This window comes from Papio anubis, chromosome 6 (assembly GCF_008728515.1).
Source record: "Papio anubis isolate 15944 chromosome 6, Panubis1.0, whole genome shotgun sequence".
NCBI lineage: Eukaryota > Metazoa > Chordata > Mammalia > Primates > Cercopithecidae > Papio > Papio anubis.
Window position 1 is genome coordinate 91,566,533 of NC_044981.1, and position 6,806 is coordinate 91,573,338.

A 6,806-nucleotide genomic window follows, 5' to 3' on the forward strand; every position below is an offset into this window, starting at 1 on the left:
ATACACTAAACAGATATTTCATCTGTTTTGCTCTCTGCTGTAACATCACAGTTGGAAGAGGAGCTCAACACCTAGAAGGCTTTCCATAAATATTTGTTGAATGAATAAACACTTCCATATCCCTCTGTTTTACATGTATGTCTTGTAGACAGTGATTTCAGTTATTTGCATGTTTGTTTTAAGCCCCTATTCCCATGTTTCTGTATTCTGCTATGTGTTGAGGGGACTGAAAGCCTGCAAGTGACATTTCCTAGGATCTCATGCCAACTGGCTTCCTGTCAAGTTCTGCTAATGGGAATCCTAACAGGAATTCGTAAGTTGGAGGAGGGCAAAAATATCTCTCACCTGTTTTCAGTTTGTGACAGTCTTCAGGGGCAGCAGCAGCAGTGACAGAACAACAGAGCTACAGCATAGACACAGAGGACAGCACTGGTATTTGTTACAGTGTAGGTTATGGGTCTATCCCTGGCCAAAATGGAAAGTCTTTGGTGCACTCTGAATAGGATGTTACAGCAGCTCCATCAATTTATTGACAGGTATAGAAACCTGGACTTTAGCCCAGAATTGTCAGCTTGTCAAAGTTTCTGTTCTTTGGCTATCACCCCATCTTTTTTTTTTTTTTTTTGCATCTGCTGATGATCCTCTGCATTTTGCTCATTCAACACCTGTGTGACCAATTACCTGAATTTCCTTTAAATATCTTGAGTTTTTTCCTTGATGGGAATTTTGATTAATAAAAACAACATACCATTAAATCTTATTTTTAATTCAATCTCTGTCTCTATATTTTAACTCACAGTAATTAATATTACTCTTATAATTTAGGTTTTCTTGTGTGTAAAGCTTAGTGTTCTATATTACCATATCTTAATTTTTTTCATTTTTTTCCATTCCTACTTTACATATTAGGAAGGTTACTGTTTTTCAGTTGACTGAAAGTTAAAATTTATGCTTTCTAAGATGTGTGTGTTTTATAGTTTAATGTCTTGAAAACCAGAATGGTTTGAAGTGTATGGCATTGTATGATCATTACTGGCCAGGTGGTAATTGTGACATAGTTGCCACTTCCTGAACATGTAGAAATATCAAAAGTTTGAGCATCAAAACCCACAGAATTAGTGTCAGCAGTCTGAAGAAAATCCCAGAGAAAATATTGAAGAGTAGAGTATTTTTAACCCCTAGAAATGAAATGATACGCGGAAAGAAGTTGACAGAGGTGGTGAACTGGAGAAGTGTAGCAACATCCCTAAACGAAGCCTAAAGTAGACCTCCTCTAACTGCAAAACAGAGTAGTTTTACTTCTTCTATAAATTCTTTTAAAATTATGACATCATCACTCTTTATGGTACAGTGAATTATTTTGTCCAGAAAAATACAAATATCAATGATGCTAAGTTAAGAAGTAGCTTAGAAGAGTTGGACTCTTGTAAAGAAGTTTTAATAATATCTGATTTTACTTTATTTCTTCTTTCTGTGTTTTCATAAAATGATGATGTCTAAAAAACTCTTTGAATATAAATAAATATTCTATCTGATAAGAAAGCACATAGTGTCATAATTGGATCCATCCTTCATCGTGGTAAATGAAATGATGGCACATTTTACAACTGATGGCATCTTAAACTCTATGTAACACAGCAGACGTACTATTTTTAATTCTGTCTAATTAAAATTTAGAGTTGATTTTATTTGCAACTATAAATTTCTTAAATTTATTACTGTGTACATATTTTTCTTGAACTGGACAATTACTCTCAGCCCACACTGGTCTCCAGCACTCCTTATATCCCCATTATTTTAGAATCACCAAGAATTTAATTCTGGAATGTTATGGGGTTCATTTGTTTAATTTGTTTGTATCTGTTTGGTTATATTTTTGTTTATTAAGATAATAGTATTGCTAAGCTATAACTCCACAGTGTTACTTCTTCTTAGAGCTATTTCTCTTTTTTGCTAGAATTCCAAGAGTAATTTCAAAAGTCATTTTTGTGTGGCAAATTTTCTGAAGTTCATTGAGCTGAGCATCAGAAAATAAAGATATTTCACTTTAGTAGCTAAATATTAGTCTATTTGAAAAATTCTACACTCAAAATTCTTCACCTTCAGTATTTTTTTCATTTAAGTCTTTATTTCATCTAGTAATAACTTTCTCCCCATGCCATTTATTAAGTAAAGATATCCCTTCAGTGTCAGTTTGTAATTCTTCTATTAGCATATACTTAGTTCAGAGATACATCAATGCATATTCCATTCCATTTTTTTGCACATTGTTTTGTCAGTACTACCCTATAAACTGTTAGAACTCTGATAGAGTAACATGTGGGATTATTTCATTACAGTATCTCCATATATCAACTACCAGTTCTAGAACATCTTTTCTTCCTCTGCAACCACCCCCGCCTTTGTTTGCAGAGGACAATCCCCAAATTACATATAGTTAAACTCTATAATATCTTGCAGATGTAAGAATATAACCATGAAGAAACTAAAAGAGCTGGTTTTGTCTCCTCCAACTACCAGAAGTGACTTCATAAATAAAAACAGAAAGAAAAAGACGCAAATCTCTTAGGAGGATGAGAGCTGTTTCTAGGGAAAATGACATGTTCCTCAGTCCTGATTGTCCCCATCCCCAGAAGAATTTCTCTTGCAATTTGTGACTTGAAGATGGTGAAAATTTCTCATCTGAATCTCTCATGGCAACTGATGCTCAGCCAACTTATGCAAAGGAAAAATAAACTCAAATGAGCAAGTAGCAATATGCATGTAACACACACACATATCTAAAACACAACATACATATAGTGGTACAGTTGAAAGGGTATGAGGGAATGCTTAAATATTTTCACAAATGTGCAAGATTGCGTGTCTTTTCTCCAAAAATGGGCCATAAGCCAGCCACGAAAGGTAAAGGGGCAGGGGAAGGAAATGGCTGGCTGCCACCTTCAAGGAACAGCTTGGCAGAGAATTGAGCCTATATCAGTGGGGACTTTTGGGCTCACACTTGGTAGACCTCTTCTCTAGAATCCCTCATGACTGGCAGTGAGGCGGGTGCCCAGCTGGGTCCCCACGTGGGCCACATGACAGAATCAGCTATGGGGTAGCACCAGCTCCACAGGCCAGTTGGGGGAGGACACAAGCAGCTGGAGCCCACAGAGCTTTGTGACCTAGCTGGTGACACTTGATAATTAAACTATGATTGTGACTTTAAAGTTCTCTGCCTGAGTGCAGTGACTCACGCCTGTTATCTCAGCATTTTGGGATGCCAAGACAGGTGGATTATTTGAGGTCAGGAGTTCAAGACCAGCCTGGCCAACATGGTAAAACCCCATCTCTACTAAAAATACACACACACCCACAAAATGCTGGGCGTGGTGGTGCGCAACTGTAGTCCCAGCTACTTGGGAGAGTGAGGCAGGAGAATCGCTTGAACCCGGGAGACAGAGGTTGCAGTGATCTGAGATCACACCACTGCACTCCAGCCTGGGCAACAGAGCGAGACTCCATCTCAGAAAAGTAAATAAATAAAATAATAAAATTATCTAACCAAGTTTACTACAGTCAAATAAACCATATAGCTTACACTGTTGCATAATGCCAGCTCAAAAATAGAGATAATATAGGTTGTGATTAAAATCATTTGGGATTTTTGGTATGGGATTATCATTTGGGTTGTGGGATTATGCTGGGATTATGGTTTGTGAGTAAAATCATGTACAAATATGATTGATAACTGTTCAGTTAATTCTTATAATGTTCTACTAAGATACAAGAGATTTTATTTTTACTTTTTCAACATTTCTGGAATATACAGTGGTAATACAAATCAAATGTATATCATTTAACACAATAATTCCATGTCTAGGAACCCATTTGAAGATACTATGTGTAGATGTGCTTATTAAAGTATAATTTTTTTATTGGCTACAAATAGATTTTTATTTTAAGTATTTAATAATAGGAACATATGACTATGATTTGATTTTGTCACCACTTTAGACATCCCCAAAACTTTGTCTTACAGGGATTTTCTTTAACTCTCTTGTAACCAGGGAGGCTTGCATTAATGAACAAATGTGTGGGTGATTTTTTTACTTATAACTTTTAATTATAAATTTCATATTTTACAGCAGTTTGGACAGAAAAAAAATCTATCTTGAATCATTTCTGTCATTTAGGCTATTCTAAATTTACTTTTTAGCCTAATATTTAATGGAGTGGGGGAAGATTTTATAAAAATTAAAAAATAAGTTTTGATATCTCTTTTAGGATAACAAACTTTACATATAAATTAATAATTAAGTTTTATAAGCTATGTTATTCTAATTTTTTATGTCTTATTTAGATGTTTGGACTCAACCAGTCAAAGGCAACAGCAGTTATCTTAGATCATGTATCTTTCCATTTCTTTTCTTTTTTTTTTTTTTTTTTTTGAGACAAGGTCTCACTCAGGCTGGAGTGCAGCCGTGTAATCAAGGCTCACTGCAGCCTCTACCTCCTGGGCTCAAGTGATTCTTCCACCACAGCCTCCCAAGTGGCTGGGACTACACACAAGAACCACCATGGCTGGCTAATTTTTTCTTTATTTTCTGTAGAGATGAGGTCTCACTACATTGCCCAGGCTGGTCTTGTACTCCTGGACTCAAGCAGTCCTCCCACCTCACCCTCCCAAAGTTTTGGGATTATGGGTGTCAGCTACAGAACCCAGCCATTTCTTTTTTAAGGATTTGTCTTTGAATTATATATATTGATACATTATTAAGCATAGCTAAAAGAGCCCATGAGTATTATATTTTTATTTAAATATAAATAACAGGTTTTAGCTCATTCAATTATTCTTGCAATGAATTCTCAACTTTGTCTGAAATTAAAATTGCAACCGAAGCTTTCTTTTTCAGATTTGAGGAATGCTGTCCATCCATTTATTTTCAATAATTCTGATTCATGTAGACGTAGATAATTAGATTGTTTTGCTCATTACACTCAAATTGCCAATGTTTATGTTCAGTAGAATGCTTTATATTTGTTGACAAAATTGTCATGCTTTTCCTTACTTCTGTCAGTTTGTTTTATGCTTTATTTTCTGGAAGAAGTAGTTTTACATTTTTCTGTTTCTATTTATTTCTTTAATTGTATTAGTCAAGGTTCTCCAGAGAAACAGAACCAATTTCATTTGTAGATATATAGATAGATAGATGATAGATAGATAGATATAAATATATGCATATATACACAAAAAACACACACATATATATACACATATGGACACACATGAATATATATATAAAGATTTATTATGAAAAATTAACTCATGCAATTATGGAGGCTGAAAAGTTCTAGAATCTGGCATCTACAATATAGAGACCCAGGAAAGTCAGTGGTTTAATTCTAGTCTGAGTCCACAGTCTTGAGAACCAGGAGGTAATGATGGAACTGTGAAACTCCCAGTGTCACTCATGGAGAGCATTGTTTACAAAAGCCTGGCCTCCCGCTTACTTCCTCTCTCACTATACGAAACGCCTGCTCCCTATTTACCTTCCACTATGAGTAAAAGCTTTCCGAGGCTTCACCAGAAGCGGAGCTGATGCTGGTGTCATGCTTATACAGCCCGCAGAACCATGAGCCAAATAAACTTCTTCTCTTTATAAATTGCCCAGTCTCAGGCATTCCTTTACAGAAACACAAAACTGGTTAATACACCATTTCTTTTGAAAATATTGATTGCATTTAGTTTAACAAACAATATTTACAATAATAATTTAGATTGACCTGAAATATTGTTTTTGATGTACACAACCTGGTTTTGTTTTCATTTAATGACTTATTATTGTGTTTTCAACTTTGATTTATCTCCCACTTGACTAATATATGGCTTCCATAAAACTTTCAAGGGTATACATGCAATATTTTTTGGAGAACTCTACATAACCTAACCATGGCATTTTAGTAAATAGCAACTTATCTAATGCAAAATTCCTGAGTCTAGAGGACAAGCCCCTGCCACAGATGTGGGTGTCAGTGACTGGTCTTGCATTGCTCATTGGGGTGGGCGGAATGACAGGCCCGTCAAATATGTCATTATTCACAGAAGCTGCGAATATGTTACTTTATGCGGCAAAAAGTACTTTGCAGATGTGATTAAATTTAAGGGTCTCAATGCAGAGATTATCCTGGATATCCAAGCATGCCCAATGTAATCACAAGTATGCTTATAAGTGAAGAAGGAAGCAAGGAGAGGACAATCAGAGAAGCAGATGTGACAGTGGAAGCAGAGGCCAGAGTAATGCAGGGCAATGAGCCAGGGAATGTGGGCTATAAATTAGAAAAAGCAAGGAGAAGGATACTCCTCTGGAACATTCAGGGGGAATATAGCCCTACTTGCACATTTTAGAAATCTTTCATTCAGAACATAAGATAATGAATTTGTGTTATTTTCAACAGTTAAGTTTGTCATCATTTGTTACAGCAGCAACAGGAAACAAAGCCACTCTCTGTCGATGACCATACCGTGCCATACCACATAAAAGCCACAACGTGTTGAGGCTTCTGGGCTAAAATAGAGAGAATTTCCTCTCCATGCATAAGGGCTCTCACTTATTGGTATGGAATTTGGCTACTATTGCATCAATTTTTAATGTTCTTTAATGCTTTTTCCACAGGGTCCCCATTCCCATGATAATCCTCAGAATCTCCAGAGTGCTTTCTCATTTCCAATTAGTCAGACCTACTTGTTCCTGCTTTACAGACTTCATTTAACCCCTTAAACTGGGAGATACTACAATCAAACAGCATACATTCAGTTTGTTTCC

At 35.9% G+C, this 6,806-nt stretch overlaps 1 long non-coding RNA gene across 1 annotated transcript; it reads right to left on the reverse strand.

The window, feature by feature from the left end:
- Positions 1-2,565: 2,565 nt before the first annotated feature.
- Positions 2,566-3,300, reverse strand: LOC103883869. The gene is made up of 2 exons (XR_646241.2): positions 3,000-3,300; positions 2,566-2,715 (listed from the first exon to the last, which is right to left on the reverse strand). It is a non-coding gene; the product is annotated as an uncharacterized LOC103883869 (long non-coding RNA).
- Between the last annotated feature and the right edge of the window lie 3,506 nt (positions 3,301-6,806).